General features: G+C 48.8%; 1 protein-coding gene across 6 annotated transcripts in view; it reads right to left on the reverse strand.

Moving 5' to 3' along the window:
- The window catches only part of ATP2B4 (ATPase plasma membrane Ca2+ transporting 4), a 106,613-nt gene extending 90,650 nt beyond the window's left edge, over positions 1 to 15,963 (reverse strand). For all 6 annotated transcript variants that reach the window (XR_014055047.1, XM_081495034.1, XM_081495033.1 and 3 more), the window contains exon 1: positions 15,554 to 15,963. The gene's annotated coding sequence lies outside the window, so the exon portion shown is untranslated. The remainder of the gene's footprint in view (positions 1 to 15,553) is intronic.
- Between the last annotated feature and the right edge of the window lie 5,826 nt (positions 15,964 to 21,789).

Here is a 21,789-nt window from a genome sequence, read left to right on the forward strand (position 1 = left end):
AGGGGATCTTCCCAACCCAGGGATCAAACCCAGGTCTCCCACACTGCAGGCGGATTCTTTGTTGTCTGAGCCAGCAGGGAAACCCAAGAATACTGGAGTGGGTAGCCTATCCCTTTTCCAGGGGAACTTCCTGACCCAGGAATTGAACTGAGGTCTCCTGCACTGCAGGCGGATTCTTTACCAGCTGAGCTACCTGGGAAGCTCAAGGACTATGCTAAACAGTGGCTAAACAGAGGTAGGGCACCATTCCTGGCTCACAGGCTGCACGTGGGCTAAGTGGATGCTATGGCCAGAACCGACAGGTTGACCTATCCCAGCAACCACGCTGCCATAGGCCTGCTCACATGAACTTGGTTACGATTCACATGTTCACTTCTTCTGAAAGCATCTTCCATCACAGGATGCCATCCCTGAGAGACTAGGAGGCGGCTGGAGAATCTATCTCCTCCACTCCAAAAGAGCCTGGAGCACTTAAGTAATCCACAGGAAGCAGAAGCAAGAGCCCAGTCTCTCATTGCCACGCCCCTCCCAGCTCAGGGAGGGCAAATTCTGGTTCCTGCCTTACCTTGGCCAGGCTGGCACTTCACAACAGCTAAAGTCTCTGTGTGGGTGCGTCCTGGAGAGAGAGGAGGCAATCCCAGACTGGGACTTTCCTGCCTGTTTATTAAGCAGCCTGCTCAATTTCAGGGGCAGTTGGCAAGTGATCTGCCTGACCAAATAGCGATGGCATCCTCGGGCCGCAGCTGCTACAAGCAAGTAGAGCACCGTCACCCATTCTGGCTCCTACAAGAGATTTACCAGCATGGCTCTTCCAGCATCTACCTCCCGGGGAAGGAACGCAGGGCAGGAGCAAACAAAATGAGGTGACTGTAGCTCTCCACCTGCCACTCCTTATTTTGCCAGGACTCTTCCTGTACAAGAGTCAAGCATGATTTTGGAACTGCTGCCATGTGGAAACAACGGAGTCCCCAGTCAGCCTGTGAAGCCTTTTGGTGGAAAGCTGTAGGAAGCTGGGGCCCCCGGGCCTTTCAGTTACTTGGGGACAATGGGCTCTGAGCCCAAAGGTTAGCAGGGAGCAGGTGGGCAGGCTTGAGCCAGGATCCATGGAGAAGGAAGGGAGAACTGGAGGGACGGAAGGAGTAAAATCAAAATTCAACGAGGACCTACTATGGGCCAGGCCCTTAGAACATGGATCAGTTCAGTTCAATTGCTCAGTCGTGTCCGACTCTTTGCGACTCCATGAACTGCAGTACGCCAGGCCTCTCTGTCCATCACCAACTCCTGGAGTTTACCCAAACCCATGTGCATTGAGTCAGTGGTGCCATCCAACCATCTTATCCTCTGTCGTCCCCTTCTCCTCCTGACCCCAATCCTACCCAGCATTAGGGTCTTTTCCAATGAGTCCACTCTTCGCATGAGGTGGCCAAAGTATTGGAGTTTCAGCTTCAACATCAGTCCTTCCAATGAACACCCAGGATTGATCTCCTTTAGGATGGATTGATTGGATCTCCTTGCAGTCCAAGGGACTCTCACGAGTCTTCTCCACCACAGTTCAAAAGCATCAATTCTGCAGTGCTCAGCTTTCTTCACCGTCCAACTCTCACATCCATACATGACCACTGGAAAAACCATAGCCTTGACTAGACGGACTTTTGTTGGCAAAGTAATGTCTCTGCTTTTAAATATGCTATCTAGGTTGGCCATAACCTTCCTTCCAAGGAGTAAGCGTCTTTTAATTTCATGGCTGCAATCACCATCAGCAGTGATTTTGGAGCCCCAAAAAATAAAGTCTGACACTGTTTCCACTGTTTCCCCATCTATTTCCCATGAAGTGATGGGACAAGATGCCATGATCTTAGTTTTCTGAATGTTGAGCTTTAAGCCAGCTTTTTCACTCTCCTCTTTCACTTTCATCAAGAGGTTCTTTAGTTCTTCTTCACTTTCTGCCATAAGAACATGGATCACTCTTTACTAATAAATAATCCTCTTTTTCCAGAGAAAGTTGAGTCCAGTCACATGAAAAATTTGTCCATGGTCAAAAGGATGGGAAGGCAGACTTGAACCCAGTTCCAACTCTCCCAAACCTGGGATTGGGAATGTTGTCTGGGTGACTGAGGGCAGAGGGCACTGCTACAGAGAAAGGCATCGGAAGAAATTCAGGATTTGGTAAACTGAACCTTGGGGCTGAAAACCCAATGGAAATTAGCATTATTTTGCCTGGCATTCTATGTCCTGTTCCAGTAAGTGAATTTTCTAGTGTTAGGGTAATCTCCTTTCACCTGCCCTCTTCACAGAGCTAAGTGTCTCAGACCAGGTGTATAGGACAGGAAACACAGATGGAGATAGAGCTATACCATCCTTTAGATGTTGAGGGACTCTTCCTAAAGTCCCCTGTCAAAGGAGAGTTGAGTTAGGGATCAGAGGCACACTCAGAGGGCTATCCTCTTATTTATTTCAGTGGCCCATTCTCAGCAGTTAGAATATTACCCTTTTCCCTCTGACCATGGGAAGCCCAGGGGTACAGAACATACCAAAACAAAATCCATTTGATGATGTTTTAATTGAGCATTTACTATGCACCACATACTGTTTTAGGTGAGATATATCAGTGAACAAAAAGACTAAGATCTTTGCCCTCATGGAGCGTACATCACAGCAGAATCAACATCAAATAGTCTTTTTGGGTGAGTTTTGGTTAATAGAAAGGGTCTTACTGTCAGGCCTGGGTCAAACGTTGGCCCAGCCCAAACCAACCAGAGGACCTCTGGGCAAGACATTTAGCTTGCTGAGTATTACCTTTCTAATTTATAAAATGGAAACAATGACAAGTTATAAGGTTGAAAGATAATACACATAAAATGCCTGACATATAGCAGGGTTCAAAAATGGTATTCTTATCTTTCTGGGCCCACCTGAACATGCAGATTCTAGGACAACTGACTCATCTCTTCTTTAGGGGCACCTCCATGACATCCATAGGGACAGTCTGCTGTGATAAACAGATGGTGGGTTTGCATCCATCTAAGGTCAAGGACTTCCCCTCGAGAAACATCTGCTCCCACCCACAGCCACTGTTGGAGGGACAAGCCTGTGTGTTCATGATTTGATTAGTCCACACTCTCCTCAAGCAGGCCACACAGATCACGGATAATTAGCAGGGATGGACATCAGATGTGATCTGGAAATCAGCATCTTTTGATATTTGGGCTGAGAAACTCGAGTTAATTTACTTTGCAGAGCTAAGCAGGAAGGTCATCAATCTGGACACTGAAACTGCTGCTTGGTGAACCACGATGAGTGCTGTGCATGTGAACTGGGGGGCAGAGGAAAGATGCTGTCCACACGGAAGCCGCACTTCTTGCTGCTCATTCTGTGATATTTCTCTGTAACCTACTAGTTCCCCCTTTTGCTTTTTTGGACTGGTTGCTATTCTGCAACCAGATGATCTCTAAGACAAACCCAGTAACTGTCTCAGATGGTGGCTGCTGTGACATAATTTGAAAGCAGCATATTTAGGCGACATTCAATAAATGCTGTCAAATCTCTCCCTGTTCTTGTCAGCCAGTCAGTCATTCAGCAGTGGAAAGAGGAAATTCAGAAATAAACTAAACTAGGGCTGGACCTCAGCCTGTGTTTTATGAACATCTTTACTAATCTGTAAAATGAAGATAATACTAGTACTGACTTCATTGTCAACTAAGAATATTAAATGAGATAATCCAAATTTAATACCTAGCACATAATTAGACTATTACTTTTTACTGTTATCATTTAAGATGCAACAAGTATTGTTTTAGATCTTGATCTAGGCAAGGAGAGAGGACAGAGTAAGAGCAGAATCTGGAGTGGAAGTGAGAGACCAGAGAAGGACGTACTGGCGAGTGGGATCAGAGGACTGGGCAGCAGAAGGGACTGAAATGTGAACTGGAAAATGAGGAGGAGGCACTGGAGTAATAAGCTTTACGTACATCCAGCACTTCGGCGTTTACCCAACACTGTCGTCTGCTGCTGCTGCTGCTGCTGCTGCTGCGAAGTCGCTTCAGTCGTGTCCAACTCTGTGCGATCCCATAGACGGCAGCCCACCAGGCTCTCCCGTCCCTGGGATTGTCCAGGCAAGAACACTGGAGTGGGTTGCCATTTCCTTCTCCAATGCATGCAAGTGAAAAGTGAAAGTGAAGTCACTCAGTCATGTCCAACCCTTAGTGACCCCATGGACTGCAGCCGACCAGGCTCCTTCGTCCATGGGATTTTCCAGGCAAGAGTACTGGAGTGGGGTGCCATTGCCTTCTCTGCACTGTCATCTATCATATCTCATTTGTCCATCACAACACTTTACAGGGTAGATAAGGAAAGATGATCTTATGCACACTTTAAAGACGGGAAAGCTGAGGTTCAAATAAAGATGTGTATAACATGCATCAACCGAATCGAAATCTACTCTCTCATCCTTCAATGTCACACTGCCAAGTAGGCTGGAAGGGCTGAAATGAGAAATAAGGATTGGAGGAGAAGCTGGAGGGCTTCTCTGGAAGTTTATTTTTTCTTTCCAAGGTTCCATTCAGCTCCCTCTGCACATCCTAGCAACAGAATATCTCCCATCAGATTCTGAGAACATAAGCAGGGGATTACAAAGTCAGACAACACTGGGATGCCAGCCCAAGGACTGGGTATATCAGGCTGGACAAACACCCAGCTCCGGCACCAGGCCCTGGCCCAGAAGACAAAGGACAAGGGCAAGTCCATCATCAGGCCAGTCTTATTGGTGAAACAGGAGCGCCCCTCCCAGCTCAATCCATCATGGAATCTAAGCCTGATCTTCCTGAGCTCAGGGGTTAAAGGTATCTTTCAAGGACACAAATGCACGTTCTTGGGAACACTGCCACAGTCAGGGCTTGCTGTGGGTGCCCAGGCTCAGGACACTTGTCCTTGAGCTGAAAGTAAGTGATTCTTAGTCCTTCCCTGCCTTCTGGACATCACTTCTTCCCAAATTCTAACACTGCTCCTGACACACAGTTTGTGCTCATTTTGTGTTTGCTGAATGAACAAATGAATAAATGAACAAGCAAATGAATGACAGATTGGCTCTGGCAATAAAATCAATCTGTTCTGTCCTATTACAGTGGCTCAACTCTGCTGATTCTTAGCCCCTAAATCAGAGCTCCCAGCCAACCCAGGTTAGTCAGCTGCCAAGGAAGAAGTGAAGGTCAGAGTATTTTCCCTCCACACTCCTTCCAAGAGGCCACATTCTGAAAAAAGGGTAGAGCTGGGGATACCCAGGCAGAAGGGGGGCTCTGCCTGCCCTTTTCCAGGAACTCTGCTTCTGCTCTGAGTTACTCTGCCTTTCCCAGCTCAAGGCCCAGGTGCCTGAGAAGGGATGTGGAAAGGACCAAGAGAAAAGCCCAGGCCTGTGAGAAGCTACAGTGATAAGGGGGGTGCCAAAGCGCCTCACCTTTGCATTTTCTCAGTCCTAATGATCTTAAGTGCTGATAACAGCAGCAACAATAACGATCACAGCACAGCAACGTTATGGTTTCTGGCATCTTTCTTCGAAAAAGCTTCTAGCACATGATCTCATCACACCGCACATCATCCCCAGAGGGGCTAGAATAATCGTCCCAATTACATGGGTAGAGAAAGTGGGTACCAAGGCGATTCGACATCCATCTAGCTCACGCAGAAACGCATAAAGGGGCTCAGGGGCCCAGTCACAGGCGTGGAGTGGGGAGAACTGGGCTTGGCCTCCAACTAGTCCGGTGTTCTTGGACAAGTCTCTCGGTTTCAGTTTTCTCACTTGGGATAAAGGGAAATTGGACCATTTCTCCAGCTCAATCCATCTCAAATGCTCTGACTCAATAAAATAAAACCTCCCCAGCCCAAAGCCTGGTGAGCAACCTCCCCTGTACCAAGGTCAGAAAGCCCCTGGAGGTTTGGATGCCAGCTGTGCCTGTCCTAGCATTCCAACAGCTGTCCTACATGTGCTTCCCACAAAGAAGACTGTAGTACAGAGAGCGCGGAGGGGACGTCCCAAACATCATCCTAAAGGTCCACAAGTGCCAGGAGAGCAGGCAGACAGCAGGCTGCTGCTGAGGCCAGATGCCTCCTCCCTGAGACCTGGGCGCTGGCTCAGCCAAAGGACTGGAGGGATTCCAGCAGGAGGAAGCAGACAGCCTCCCTCACCTGCCAGGGCACCTGACTCTCCACGATGCTGAGAGTCCTCGGCCAGATGCAGACGGCCCTTCCTCTCAATCCACCCATCCTCCCCCATCCTCTCCTCCATCAGAGCTATTTTCTCTCCTCATCCAAATCCTGTTTGGCAATTACCTCCTCTAAGGATGGGGTGAGACCTGTCAAACTCTGGCCTCCCACATTCCCACTTCAGCTCCCAGCATTCCTGTGCCAGGTGAGGCTTCAGGTGTGTGTCCCACTGCGGTCTGCCACTAGCGGGGGAGAATTAGGTAGATATTTCCTATTTCTTCCTTTCTTAGTTTCCTCCATTCTCAACTCTGAAGATATGAAGCAGGGCACAGCAATAGTAAACTACAGATAGACAGCACTCTCCTCTCTACCCATGGGCAACTGCCCTGGCCAGTTACCAGAAAAACTAATGCTGAAATCTCAACTAGAGTCTGGATAAGGTCCTGGCTAATGTGTCTACCTCCAGGGCTAAAAGCCTGGATTGACAGATAGGACAAACCGGCCTAGCAGCTGGTGACTCTACCCAAATTTCTCTAAACTCAATCCATTGTTCAGATGGAAATCTCATCTCTCCATTCCACAGCACTGACTGTAGTTCCTGACTTCCAGTGTTTAATAATATTAACGTCAATTTGAATCATATTCAGTTCAGTTCAGTTGTTCAGTCGTGTCCGACTCTTTGTGACCCCATGAATCGCAGCACGCCAGGCCTCCCTGTCCATCACCAACTCCCGGAGTTTACCCAAACCCATGTCCATCGAGTCGGTGATGCTATCCAACCATCAAAAGAGGTTGCAAACTGGCAATTTTATATGGTTCGACCTAATAACTCTCTGGGGGAATCACGTTTCTTAGGAAATAAGTAAACTCCTTGAAGTCTTGGATTTCTGTATCTCCAGCCAATCTTTCTTAATTTCTGGTTTAGGACATAACAGAACCGTGGCCTTGGAGGTGCTGAGTATGTACTCAATTAACTTGCAGACCAGTGGGGATGGGGAATCTAAGAACTTTGTCCTACTCCCAAACTTGGAGGGTGTGGCTGTCCACAAGGCAGATGCTTTTAGGTCTCCTTACAACTGGTCATCCTGGGAAGAAGAATGGAGCTTAGCTACAAGATGTTACATTGTTCTAGCCTCTATGATAAAAGAGCTTGGTTTGGGTGTTGAGTTTTGCCTCTTTTTAGAAAAGGAGCCTTGAATCAGAAATGCCTCTTTGTCCAAGCTTGGTTTCATTTTCTCGTGGAAGCGGTTAAGGCCCAGAGACGTTACCTGCCTCAGTCAAGGTCACTCAGTAGTCATAAGCCCAGATCACCAGTTTTCTGACTCGCAGTCCCGTGTTCTTCTGGCAGGTCTGGCAACACACAGAACAAACTTGTCCCTATCTGTCCCCTTCCAACTTTCTGGCTCCTGCTCTTTCAGGCTTCTCAAGCAAGACAGAGGGGAATGGAGTAAAGGATCCAGAGTCCTCTCCTACATGAGAAGGGCCCTGAGTCATCACACAGGACCTAAGCCCCAGGGTACCAAGGGAGAAAACAGAGGAGGAGAGAGGGGAGTGCAGGCAGTCCTGGAAACCCAGTCTCTTTCCGGAGTTAGAGCCAGGCTGAAGGCGGTGGTGGGCAGCACAGTGATTTGGGTTAGTGACCGTAAGCCCCTGTGCCGTCGCCAGCAGGGGACGGTCTAGGCGCCCTTGCTCAGCCCACACTTGAAGGCTCAGGGCAGGCACAGCTGGGTTCCCTCAGAAGCACCTCACTGTAGAATTCAGAAGGGATGTGAAAGGTTGGTCAGAAGCGACTTCTGAACCAGGCAGACCCCTCTTACATGGAGGGCCGTTCTCATAGGGCAGGCGGTGATTCTGGAAGCCTCCAACCCCAGGCCTCCCCGGCCGCCTGGCAACGCGGCAAGCGCCTGCTTCCACCTGCTACTCTGGGCTCGCCCGACGCCTAGTCAGCAGTGCCCAAGCTGCTCCCCCCCAGAAAGAAAAGCCTGATGCTAACAGCAATGAGGGGAAAGCAAAAACTTCCTGGGGAGGGTGCTGTGTGCGGGTGAGGGAGCTGACAGCAGACGCCCTGTTGGTTCAGTCAGAGGGGTGAGTGAGGGCAGTCTAGGAATCTGAGGGTCCTCCCTGGCATTTACTTCTCTCCCTACCTTGGTGTTAGGAAACATTTCAAATCTGAAATGTTGAAAACAACAGTGCAATAAACAACTCCAGACCCTTCACTTAGATTCACCAATTGCTAGCATCTTGTATGCCCTCTTGATGTATATAAATACACACACACACACACACACTTTTGTTTGCTGAAACATTTGAAAACCACTTGCAGACACTGTGCTCTAGAATACTTTTGCATAAATATACTCTCTTATAAAATCATTATCATGGCCATTAGAACACCTTTAAAGATTAACAATAATTACATGTCATCTAATATCTATCTTAAAAATTTCCCACTTGTCCCAGAATGTCTTTTATGGTCTTTTTTTTTTTTTTTCTGACCCAAGATCCAATTAAGGTTTATGGATTGCATTTGGCTAAAATACCTCTTTAAATCTAAAGAGGTTTCAGCCTCCCTACCCTTCTCTCCAAACACACAATTTTAATGTTTTTTTAATAACTCACTTTTTTGAAGTCTCAGTTGTCATGGAGAATGACTCTCATTCTACTCCAGCAGATTTTTTTCTTTTTTGGTTGCTAACATCCAGAGATGCCTGCCTTATTTCTTACTAGGTTTTTCAACATTTCAGGCTGATGACAGATCAAATAACAGTCTAATTACCAACTAATTTCGTAACTCTAAACATCTGATAGATTAGCTTTAAAAAGGTGACCATACTAAGTGCTGTAAGGATGCAAAGAAATGGAATTATCATGCAGTGTTGGTTCAAAATAGGAGAGCCACTTTGGAAAACAGTTAAACAGTTTCTTATAAATTATAACTCTAAAGAAGTGAACAATTTTCCCACAAAAACCTGAGTCCAATATTTATAGTGAATTTATTCACAATCTCCAAAAACTTGGAAACAAATAAAATCTCCTTAAACTAGTGAACAGATAAACAAACTAAAACAATGGACATCTACTCTGTAATACACACTCTTGAGACACAAAAGAACACAGGAGGATCTGAACTGTGTCATGCTTAGTGAAAGTCAGACACAGAAGATTACATCCTGTGCAATTCCATCAGTAGGATGTTTGGGAAAGGCAAATATTGTGGTTCAGTATCTCATGGCACATCAGGGTCTTTTGTAAGATAATAGACCCTGATGCTGGGAAAGACTGAAGGCAGGAGAAGGGGGTGACAGACGATGGCTGGATGGCATCACCGACTCAGTGGACATGAGTTTGAGCAAGCTCTGAGAGATGGTGAAGGATAGGGAAGCCTGGCATGCTGCAGTCCATGGGGTCACAAAGAGTTGGACACGACTGAGCGACTGAACAACAACAGTCTCACGGCAGTGGTGATTACATGATGATCACTTCTGTCCAGACTCACAGAACTGCACGCCAAAAAGTGTGACTTTTATCACACAGGAACAGTTAAAAAGTAAATAAATTTGTTAGATGGGCATGTAAAGGAATAAAAAAGAACGGCTCTCATTCTAGATTTGTCTTTCATCTCCTCATGATTAGATTCAGGATAAACATTTTGACAAGAATATAGGTGATATGATTGAACTTCTTACAGCAAGAACATTAGGAGGAGTTAATGCCAGGTGTTTCCGCTGCTGCTGACGTTTGGTGCTTTGGTTAAGGTGGTCAGTGCTGACTTGGCCCACTGTAAAGACAGGTGTTTCCTTTTCTAAGGGGTCACTGTAAGGCAATACACTAAGACCAACCTTTCACCCAGTGGTCTTGGCATCCATTAGTAAGTCTAGCCCAAATCAACTATTATTTTACGGCTGCAAACGGGTAAGTTTACAGTTCTGTCCTCACTTCCACAGTTCATTGGCATTTATCTATACAGAGTTTTCTCTCCCCACTCCTTCCTGCTCCATTTTAACTTTCAGAATGGACTCAAGGAATCTTTTTTTATTCAGTGTCTTACATTCTATTACCCAGTCCCACACTTGGAATCAGCCATTTCTCCAAGGAGCACTGCTTTCTTTTAATGGAAAGTGGTACTTAGAAATAAAACTCCAAGCACTAGGTGTGTTCAATGCTACTACATGGCATTGCCTCTGGACCCTGCCAGGGGACAGACCTAGGAGATACATAAAAAAACCATAGGATTTTGCCTCACCTTCCTCCATTTTTGTCTCTCTTCTTCCAAAGTGAAACTCTAATTTCCAGAAATATCAACATAGTTACTTCTTTGAGCTAGCCTACGATAATCAGCAAAGCTTCCATTTTATTACACCAATAACACAAAGTTCTCTGAGATTTTTTTGCAGTTCTTTTTATCCTTAGAATATAGATTTCAGTATGGATATAGTCAGGGCACTAAACTAAAAAACTACTAGAATTAACTCTCTTATTTGTAATCAAATTGATATTTAGTTAGGATCTTTATTTTTGTTGCAGTCAGCTTTAGAGTTTGCTTTTTTCTTTCTTTTTGATCTAATTTAATTTGTGAATACATAAAATATTTACCTGGTTCAAAATTCAAAACAGTCTAAAAAGGTATCAGGAAAGTTTCGTGCCAATCTCTAGCCTAACTTGTTTCTACCTACCCCCTATAGGTAACCATTTTAATTAATTTCTGGTTTATCCTTCCTGTCTGTATGTATCAGTTTGCAAAAAAAAAAAGCCATATTTCTCCCACTTCCTCAACTCAAAGATGGCATACTATGCGCACTCTTTTGCATTTTGCTGTTTTTACTTAATAACATATCCTAGGTATCATGTGTCAGTTCATAGAGCTCCTACTCATTTTTTTTGCATAGTACTCCACTGTGTCTATTAAAAATGGGCATTGATAATTTCCAGACTTCTTAGATGGTACAGTGGTAAAGAATCCATCTGCAATGCAGGAGACATGGAAGACACGATTTAGATCCCTGGGTTCATGAAGATCCCCTGGAGTAGGAAATGGCAACCTGCTCCACTATTCTTGCCTGGAAAACCCCACAGACAGAGAAGCCTGGCTACAGTCCACGGGGTCACAAAGAATCACACACAACTGAGTGCACACACAAAAAGACATTGATAGTTCCAATGATTTCCTTATTACAAATATGCCTTAAATAATTACCTTGTGCACCTGTCTTTCTGTATTTGTGAATGTGCATCTTCTGGATAAATTTCTTGAAACAGGACTGCTGGGTAAATGCGTATGTTGTTTTTTTAGATATTGCTAACTTGCTCTCCATAGCAGTTGTACTAGTTTGCACCCTGACATTGATTTTGCAGGTGGAAGATCACAGCAGGATGCTATGAAGTGTTCTACGCTGAGAGTTTCCCTGAGCTTACCTGACAGTCTTTAACCTCCTCACCAATTAACACATTACCCTAAGCTCCCTCTGCCCTGAGTGATGCAGCTCAAGAAGGCCAAAGCAAAGGAGTCTCACTGATTTCATCCCAGACCGTCTCCCTAAATTATTCTAAACATTTTTGTACTTAACTTGGGAAACCAGAGCAGAGAGAAATGATGAGACTGAAGACTATAGCCAGAGAAGAATTAAGAGGGAAGAGAGTCCAAACGGGTAGGAGGGGTGGGGGGTGGGGTACTGTTGCCCCTGACACCTGTGTTTGCACCTGCCTTTTCTCTCCTTTGGCCTGTCTGATATGCCCCTGTCCCAGCACAAATTGCCCCCACCAGCTCCTCCCCCAGCCGGCAGTCGTTGGCTCTGCTTCTAAGTAGGTCCCGTCTTGAACAGAGGACGGGCTGACGGTGGGGGCAGCAAGCCGGGTCATTTCTGCTTCACCACGTGCAGAGGAAGTAAGTCAGTGGAACAAGAATGGCTCATACAGGGAAAGAGGAAAGAGGAGACAGAGAGATGCCGGGAGAGGAAGTGGAGAACAAAGCATTCCACACCAGCCTTCTGGACTGCAGCCTGCTTTCCTCCTCTGACCGGCTCTGCAGAAGGGGGAAATGAGTGGGGAAGACACGGCATCCCAGTTGATTCTGCCCAAGTGTCCTGCTTCCTGTGACCTCTGCCTTGCTCATCCCTCCCTCCTTCTTACCCCCACCCAGCAAATACCCATCAGAGATGACAGGAGTCAGTGCGGGTCTGAGGAGCAGGGAGCCGGCTGGGAAGGGAGCCCAATCCAGGGGGCTGGTGGAGGAGGTCGGAGGCAGGAAGAAGTCCTCCAGGGAAGGCAGTGGGGCCTAGGAGGGGCATTCCTCTAACAAGCTGAACCCAACACCTGGGCTGACCTAAGCCAGACAGGACTCTTAAGGTGCTGGGACCAAGAAGGAACATCCTCGCTTTCTCCCTCCAAGGCTTGGTGGGTCTGGAATGCCCTCAGCGGGCAGGCCTCCTGGGTCAAAGGCCAGGGGAATAGAAAAAAGAGAAAAGGGCCCACGGGGGTTGCTGAGAGAAGCTGAATTATTCTCGAATAAGAGGCAGTTTCCTCTGTAATGTCTGAAACGCTGGCAGGTGGCAGCGGATCAGGGCTGGGTTGAGTAGCTCAGGACCCCTCTTCTTCTCAAGGGGCTGCAGGAGAGAGGCACAGAGTCACGGCTCCTCCGCGTCTGCTCGGGGTCCCCTCCCGCAGCACCTGCTACTTCTGCCCCCCTGGGCCCTCCCGTTCTGACTTTCTTGGACACCCAAGGCCATCGAACCCTGACAAACCTGACTCAGCACTCCCTCCCGCCATCACTGGGGGAGCGGGCGTTCCGTACCGAGGGGAGGATGGAGACCGCAGGGAAGCCAGGAGTCAGCCCAGGAGAGGCCGGTTCCCAGACCCCCCAGACGCCACCTTCTCCTGCCCGCAAACACTGACTGCGCCCTCAGTGCTGAGAAGCCAGGGTGGAGAAACGAACTGTGCTCGTCCTGCTGGGTTCTGAACCCAGCCAGGGCCGCAGAGACGGTAACCGGGAGGGGAAGGAACCGGGCTCAGGGCACCCCCGGGGGCAGGGAACCGCGCTCGGCCCGGAACCCGCTGTGCTTGGCGCGTTCCGACCCCGCAGGCTCGGGGCGGGGCGGCGACCGGGCGTGGCCGTGGCGGAGTGGGGGGCGCAGCGCGGACCCGCCCCAGAGGGCGTGGGGAGCGGGGAGCCCCTCGGCCCCCGCCTGCGGCTCAAAGCGGCGGGCGCGCCCTGCGCGTCTGGGAGACGCCTCCCCGAGCCCGCCGGAGTCGACCCCTGGTCAGGGCCCTGCGTGGGGGGCTGGCCGCGCGAACGCGGGGGTTACCGGCCCCCGAGTGGGAGAGGGCGCAGGGCGCGGAGAAGGGGTGGTTTCGGGATTGTGCTTCTGCAAGATGGTGGCGCGGAGGACGGGGCTCCCGGGCCAAGAGATGAGCTCCTCTCCCTGGCTTTCCTCAGAACTCAGCCGGGGGTCCTGCCGTGGGCCCCCTGCCCGCGTGATAAGGCCCCCCCCCCGGCTTCTCCCGCAGAGTCTAGGCAGAGGCGCGGTCTGACCTTGCAGGAGTGCAGGCAGCCCCGTCCTCCAGAACCCCAGAGTGGAAACGGGTTCCTGTTGCTTCCTGGCCTCTATGTCTGCTCTCCTCCAAATCTTCTGCTTCCTTCTTTCCAGTTTCTAACCTCTCCCCTTTAAGACTCTTCCGACCAAACTGGCTGAGAGGGCGAGGGCGAGCGTTCGGTCCCACACACCTGCACTCCCCAACCTCGGGGACAGGACCGGCTCCCCAGCACCCTTCACCCGCCCCAGAGCGCGCTCCGCGGGCCGCCAGCCCGGGCCGGCCGCTGAGGGAGCCCGCCTCCAACACTTTCTCCCCGGCCCCCTGCCCCGGAGGCCCATCTCCCCTGGGCCTGTCCCAGCCTAGGATGACCTTGGTCTCGTCCCTTCCTTCCTTGTAAAGAGGGCCTTGAGCTGAGGGGGCGATGGGGACAGGGGGCTCCAAGTGGTAAGGACCAGAAGGGGCAGCTCTGGGAGAGGCTCCGGGAGGGAGACGAGACCGTCACTCCCGGCCAGACACTCCACCTAGGCGAGGTGGGTGCGGTGGGGTTTTCCGGTCCCTTCGGCCCCCCCACGGCCGCGGGGCCTACTACGTCAGCTGAGATCCCCCCTACCAGGCTGGCGGGCACCAACTTCAAGTTACTGTGAGTCTGGCAGGTATGCCCGGGAGGGCGGTTTTCCTGGCCAGCAGAGTGCCCACTCTCTCCCAGGATGTGGCTAGCCACTCCCGCACCCTCCACACCCGGCAGGAGCGCGGTGGATCCTTCAGAGAGATGACGGAGGCGTATGTGAGGCTGGACTCGCCTGCAGAGGATGCCAGCTTGCCTCCTCCACCCCAGGGGCAAGCCAAGTATTTGAGTGAGTGTGTTTGTGAACCAAAAGGAGGGACAATCCCAGCATGAATTTCTAGCTCTTCATCAAGACAGCACAGTGGCCCAGGATGCTGGGACCCTCCTAATGTTACCTGTGGCCCACCCTAACCACCACACACTCTCCAGCCCCGTGAAACTGCAAACTTTCCAACTTCACCCCTTCGCCTTTCTCCCCTTTGGGAACAGCTATATATGGGGCGGTGCCCTCAGAGACACTCATACAGTTGGTTCTTGACGTTCTGCATACACTCAAACAACAACGGTATGAGGGAACTCCCAGCTTTTTCCACGACTAATTATAGACGTGAAAGTCTGAGGATGTTTTGCAAGCGGTAGAGAGAAACTGCTGAGGTTTCTCTACAAAGCCAAAGAAAATGTATGCATTCCCCTTCCCCACCCCCAACTTCTCCTAGCAGAAACCGCCACTCACCCCCCAGTGAGCCCTTTCTCAGCCCCCAGAGCTGCCCCTCTTCCTGTTGAAGATTTCATACTCAGTTCTTTTTTTTTTTTCCCATCTCTCTTTAGGGCTTTCAAGAAAGGGAACAGACACGGAAAATATTTCTGCAACAGTTTTCCATTCTGTGTCTCATTCCCAAGCCAAGGGGGAGGAGGGGGCAGGGAGGGCAGGGACGAATGGGGGAAAACAAATGCTTTTGCCAAAAGCTCAATTTGGGTATGAAAAATACAGACCCTCCACTTCCCTACCCCCACAACCTAAGAATGACAACTAGGGGGAAAAAGGAGAAATCACTTGTTTGATTATATGGTTTCTAAGAACTGAACCTAGGAAGGAAATACAGTATTTGACAAATCTGTGCACATATACACACATACACACACCCTAAACCCAGTCGCAAGAAATATGCTAGGAAGAAGAAATTCAGGGAGTTAAAGAAGTCATTGAGAGGAAAGAAAGAAACTAAGTTTGCAAATCACGATTCAAATCATTCTCTGCAAGCCTACCTCTCTTCCTTAGCAAAGATCCAGGCTTCTGCACGCGGGACTTCCCCTCCAGCTTTCCATGGACAGGGGTAGGGTGGGAGGTGTACACCCACCGGTCTCCCCAGTGTGGCAGCCACGCCGGAGTTGCTAGCTGGTCTCTTCTGCCTTCCCCGCGGAGACCAGGGAGTGGGCTGGGTCTCCACCGGCCCTCCCAAAGGGAAGGACCTCTCAGGTTCCTGGAAGGAAAGGGCGCCGGGGAGCTGGGCGGGTGTCCCTGGTCTTGCTTTTCTCGGAGGGACGGTTCCCCAGGAACTTCGAGCCCCCTTTCAACGCCCGGATTTAGACGGTTTCAACAGCAGAGCTTTCTTAAGAAAATGCTTGTCATGGCAACAGCTCCAGCCAACTCGGGCCAGACTCCGGCTCACCAGCCCGGCCCGAGCGGGAGGAGAAGGGGCGGAGCGAGGCCGGGCCGGGTGGGGCTTGGCGGGGAGCCAGGCCATTCCTCGCTGTTAAGGTGGCCCAGTTGCAAGCTGCGCCGGCTTCCTGGTTTGTCTTAAGGCGGCGTGGGGAAAGGAGGGGAGGAATCCTCTTTCCGGTGGGGTTTCCTCTCCGCCCTGCTCTCTCTTGTCGAAAGCAACGCAGGGTGGGGGTGGAGCGACGAGTGGGTGTGAGTGGCGGTGTTCAACGGTTGCTGGGTGGAGGGAAAAAAAGGAAGCTTCTGCAGGTCGTTGGCTTCCTGCAGCTCCTTTCAACCTCTTACTGCCTTAGACCCCGGACCCAGAAACCCAAGAGTCTGAGAACTTGCCCAGCCCCTGCACCCTCCTTCCCCGGTCTGAGTAGGGAGGCTGCTGGAGCAGAAGGAATTGCTTTGGTCGAACACATCTAGACACAGCTTTGCTTGTACGCACACCTTAGTGCACAATCCTCACCCAGATCTCACATACCTGCTGCCTGGTTAACCGCCTCAGTAACCACCAGGGGCTCATCCCCAGTGCGTGATACTAGCTGCCTAATTTGAATCCTACTATGTGTGGGCTATGGCGCCAAAAGCTTTGTATACATCATTTCTAATGTTCATGACAATCTTTTTTAAAATTTATTAATTTTTAATGGAAGAATAATTGCTTAACAATATTGTGTTGGTTTCTGCCATACATCACCATGAATCAGCCATCAGTGTACATAGTCTCCTCCCTCTTGAACCTTCCTCTCACTTCCCACCCTCTCCCCTCCCCCCCACCCCCAGGTTGTCACAGAGCACCAATATGAGCTCTCTGCATCATACAACAAATTCCCACAGGCTCCTTTACATGTGGTAGTGTGTGTTTCCATGATCCTCTCTCCATTCGTCCCACCCTCTCCTTTCCCCCACCCCTCCCGTCCACAAGTCTGTTCTCTATGCCTATGTCTCCACTGCTGCCCTGCAAATCGGTTGGTCAGTACCATCTTTCCAGATTCTATATATACATTAATATATGATACTTGTTTTTTCTCTTTCTGACTTACTTCACTCTATAATAGGCTCTAGGTTAGAACTGACTCAAATGCATTCCTTTTTATGGCTGAGTAATATTCCATTGCCTTTATGTACCCCAGATTCTTTATCCATTCATGTGTCAATAGACATCTAGGTTGTTTCCACATTCTAGCTATTGAAATAGTGCTGCGATGAACATTGGGGTACATGTGTCTTTTTGCATTATGGTTTTCTCGGGGTATATACCCAGTAGTGGGATTGCTGGGTCATATGGTGGTTTTATTCCTAGATTTTTTAAGGAATCTCCATACTGTCTTCCATAGTGGCTGTTTCAGTTTACATTCCCACCAACAGTGCAAGAGGGTTCCCTTTTCTCCACACCCTCTCCTGTATTTATTGTTTGTAGATTTTTTGATGATGGCCATTCTAACCGGTGTGGAGTGATCTCATGGCAAACTTGAAAGGTACTTATTACCTTCATTTAAGTAGAGGAAATTGAGGATCAGTGACTCGTCCAAGGTTACACATCTGGTTAATAACAGAACAAGGATGTAAGGCTAAGTCAGACTGACTCCAAAGCCCAGGTACTTCCCTGCACTTATATTATGTTCCAGCACACATTTCCATTTTAACTTGCATGCAGATATTCATGCACACTTACACACAGACTATAAACTGTTAATCACACCCAGCAGCCACACACTCACCAGCTTTGTGTAACAGTGCCACCCCTAGATTTTGCCTAAAACCTTCTGGCTTTCAAGTGCAAACATGCACCATCAACTGGTGCACATCTACATTGACTGACATATTCCCACACCTCCCTCAGCAGGCATGTAAACACAGGTAGCGGAGAAGGCAATGGCACCCTACTCCAGTACTCTTGCCTGGAGAACCCCAGGGACGGGGGAGCCTGGTGGGCTGCCGTCTATGGGGTCGCACAGAGTCGGACACGACTGAAGCGACGTAGCAGCAGCAGCAAACACAGGCAGACACACACACGCATATACTAATGGAAGCCTGATTAAAACACACCTCACAGGTTAGAGTCGTAAACTAGATGTAGAGAGGGTGACTGGCTACAACTTCAGGGTTTGAGAAGAGACATCTTTGATCCTCCCATCTTAACCCACCTCCTCAGACACACCATACCTGTCCTCCTTTGCCATCCAACCTCCAGGCCCAAGCATGAAAAACCACGTGCACATGGAAAAGCAGAGTTGTGAGTTAGAGCCTTGTGGTCTGATTTTCCTCTGCCTATTCGCACCCTTGCCAGTGTCCTACTGTTTGGGTCCTTTCTTTCCTCTATTTTTCTATTCTAATATTTCTCAATAACTCATTTATGTCCTATTTCTGAGCCAGGAAAAGTTAAACAGACAAAAGTAAAGAAACTGTTTAGAGTGGTTGGCTGGGCTCAGAACTCAGAGTTTCCTAATGTGGTGCTAGAGATTGCCTGCTCCCATCTATCTTGGGAACTGAATCCAAAATAAGTCCCATGCCTACCCTTGTGGTTGTCTTTCCCAGTCCAATAGATGGAGGATTCCAGGGGTGTGGAGGGGCGTTTAGGGTCACCCCCTCTGGAAGCCATCATGGATTGTTTTTCAAGGAGTCCTTTCTTCCTAGGGAGTGAAAGTCTCCCCTTCCTTGGCATTTAGAGGAACCCGAAGGTGAGCTGTGTTCTCCTTCAGTTTCCACCTCTCTTCCAACTCCTCTGGTCCATCCCACTCCACTCTCAGAGCGTTTCAGTGGAAGAACTGATGGTAGGGATAGAGATGTTAGAGTTTCTAAGGTCCTACCAAAATGCCAGCTTCAGGAGCTCAGATCAGTTGTTGAGGAAGACAGGGAAATGAAAGGAACAGAATCAGTGAAACAGAACTTTGTATTTAATGGCTGTCAGGCTCCCTGCTGGATTGCAGCAGCTTGACATTTTAGTCCCCAGTGAGTGTCAGTTGCATCTTTATCATTCATGAGAAAGCCAGTCTCTGAAATGGTGCTTTATATGGATTAAAGTGTATTTTAAGCTTGTCTGCAGTGGCTGTGTGTGGAGGCCTTGCCTGACTGTTCTGTAAGTTTGCCTTGGAGGAGTAACAATTTAGACAGGATGTGTGGTCCCATTTAAGGAAGGATCTACTTTGGCGGCCTGGCATGTAGGGGCCGGGAAATGATTCCTGGTTAGTATGTGAAAGGCTAGAGAGTCTCCTCAGACTCCTTGGGTTCAAAGGAAGCAGGCTGTGCAGGGGAGGTGCTGTCAAAAGAGGTCCCGATGGCTGGCTGGGGTCCCTAGGCCGTGTCAGGTAGATCTGCCCAGTGTCCCCTGCACTCGTGGGGCTTGTGGGATGAGGGAAGAGCCCCCCAGCCCAGCCCAACTCCAGCCCCCTTGAAACCAGGAGGGTGAATGTGGAGTGGCCGCAGCTTCATCTCTGTAACGGAACCAGTCCTGAAGCCAGTGGACACCTGGAAGCCTCGGTGCCTTGTTTCTTCTAGCAGCTGGCTTGAGGTCTAGAATGGATAGAAATAAGCCTACCATAAAAATAACTGCCAAGTGTGGGAGAGCAGAGGCGTGCCCCTTCTCCCACCATGACGAGGGGAGGGTATCGTCTCTCGCACTGAAGTTCCTGGTGGGGCTGTTGTGGATGGCTTGTTGACTAGCCTCTGACTAGACCTTTTTCCTTCTTCTCCCTGCCGTGCCCCTGCCTTCACACGTTCTCCGATCCTTTAGCTGTAGCTTGGCTCTCCTCAGCCAGGTATCATGGCCTCCCCAGAGCAGGCCAGGTCAGTGGGCTTCCATCACTGTCGACCCTATCCCCACGCTGACTCTTACTTGAAGAAAATGCAGTCAGCCTTGTCTTAGATGTTTAACAAAGCGTGTTCCTCTGGCCTCTTGAGACCCCCGTCTTGAGTTCCCCAAATCACCTGTGCCCGTTCTCCCCAGGTTTCTTGAATGCAGACTGTACCTCTCCTTACTGTGAGTATCTACTGTTTTATCTGTCTAGAACACGAAACTTCCCCCCTGACACCCAGACCCAGTTCTTCTTTAAGATGGTCTTTCTCCTCACTGTTAATATGGGAACTCCTTTTATTAGAGGCCCATCCCTACCTGACCCAAACTGAGCCAATTATGTTCCTTTCTGAGATTTTTGACTAAAAGGCTAAAGTGAAAATGAGGCTTGATTCCCTCCAGCAAGGACACTCAGAGGAATTAAGCTCTGAAAGTATGAGATACTGTGTTTCCTGCCACATGAAAGAAGCCTGCCATCCTAAAGAATGAAGCTTACACACAGAGAGAGGCAGAGAAGAAAGCTGAGGAGCAAGTTCTGGCAGCATTTGAATCAACTCGACCTCACATCCTACCCTTGCTTTTCCTACAAATGAGTTAGTTACATGAATCATTATGAATGCGTAATCTAGACTAAACTGGGATTTTTGGTCACTTGTACTAAGGAATATAGTAATATAGAAACCTTTTACGTCAATATGTACCATTTAGATACACTCACTTCAGTGAATTTTATTCACTCGTTTTATTCATTACTGAATACCTACTATTCAATTCAGTATACATTTATTGAATGGCTACTGTTTTAACATCCGTGGGGCCTAGATGAGGCGTACAGAGATAATAAAGCTTATTTAGTGGAGGAAAAAAGATGTTCACAGCATAAATAACCACAATAGAAGGTGTTATAGTTATTCTTTTAAACAGTTATTCTTTTAAACGTTTATTGAGTGCTTACTATGTGCTAGATAGTATATGGTGAAATTTGAAGTATGAAGATACTTCTCTGGAAATTCCAGGGAGTGATGACTTTTGACAAAAACATTAGAAAGCTCTAGAAAATAGATGGTATTTGGAGGTTCCTGAAAAATCTTGAAGAGTAAGCTTTAGCCTCTTTTGGATTGGGGGAGGGGGAGGGGAGAGGGGTGGGCTGGAGCGTTGAGCAAAAGTCCAGAGGTAGGAAGAGCAGAGAGTGGAGGCTGGGAGGTTGGCTTGGTGTGGACTCTCCAGAGCCCTGAGTGGCCTCTTTAAGTCTATGTTTAGCAAGCTGGCTGTGGCAGCAGCGTGTAGATAGCTTGGAAACCTAGGTGGCAGGCAGCGATAATCCCCACCCAGTGCAACTCTGGGCAATTTTATGTAGTGTAGGTATATAAAACATAGTCCCTGTTCTCTGGAAGCCTCTAATCTAGTTGTAGAGACACATAAAACAGATCACAAAACAAAGTGTGTGATTAAGTCTAAAGCTTGGATCCAGATGAAAAATCCAGCAAAGTTCTAGTGAAAGGAAAGCTGATGATGGGCTGGAGCCTTTGGGAAAGGCTTTTTAGAGTTGGTGGGACTCCTGCTGGACTTCAAAATTCTACCCAGGGTCTCTCTTCCCATTCCCCTGCAGAGCAGTTCTGGTGATGGCTGAAGGCAGGGTAGACAGAGGCATTTATCCCAGCAACATCTGCCCCAGGCCCTTTTTGTATCCTTATACATAACCCAAGACAAGGCTGCTGATGGAAAGGAAACTGGAAGACAGAGCTTAGGAAAGCAATTTGGCTGCAGGTTGGTCCCCAAAACTGGGGGACCAGAATGTGGGCTAGCAACTGGGAGTCAGTGTGCTAGGCAGAGATATCAAGAAGCAGCCTACTGAATGAGCCTGGGCCAAGATGACAGGTAATAAAAGAAGACTGCAGCCAGATAAGAACACAGATAGCCAAGACAAGCTCATCTGCTCAAACAAGGAACTCTCAACTCTGTGGTGAGGTTTGTTCCAGGAACCAGATAGGGAGTACTCTA

The sequence above is a fragment of the Giraffa tippelskirchi genome, chromosome 5, assembly GCF_054371585.1.
Source record: "Giraffa tippelskirchi isolate mGirTip1 chromosome 5, T2T-mGirTip1v1.2.pri, whole genome shotgun sequence".
Taxonomy (NCBI): Eukaryota; Metazoa; Chordata; class Mammalia; order Artiodactyla; family Giraffidae; genus Giraffa; species Giraffa tippelskirchi.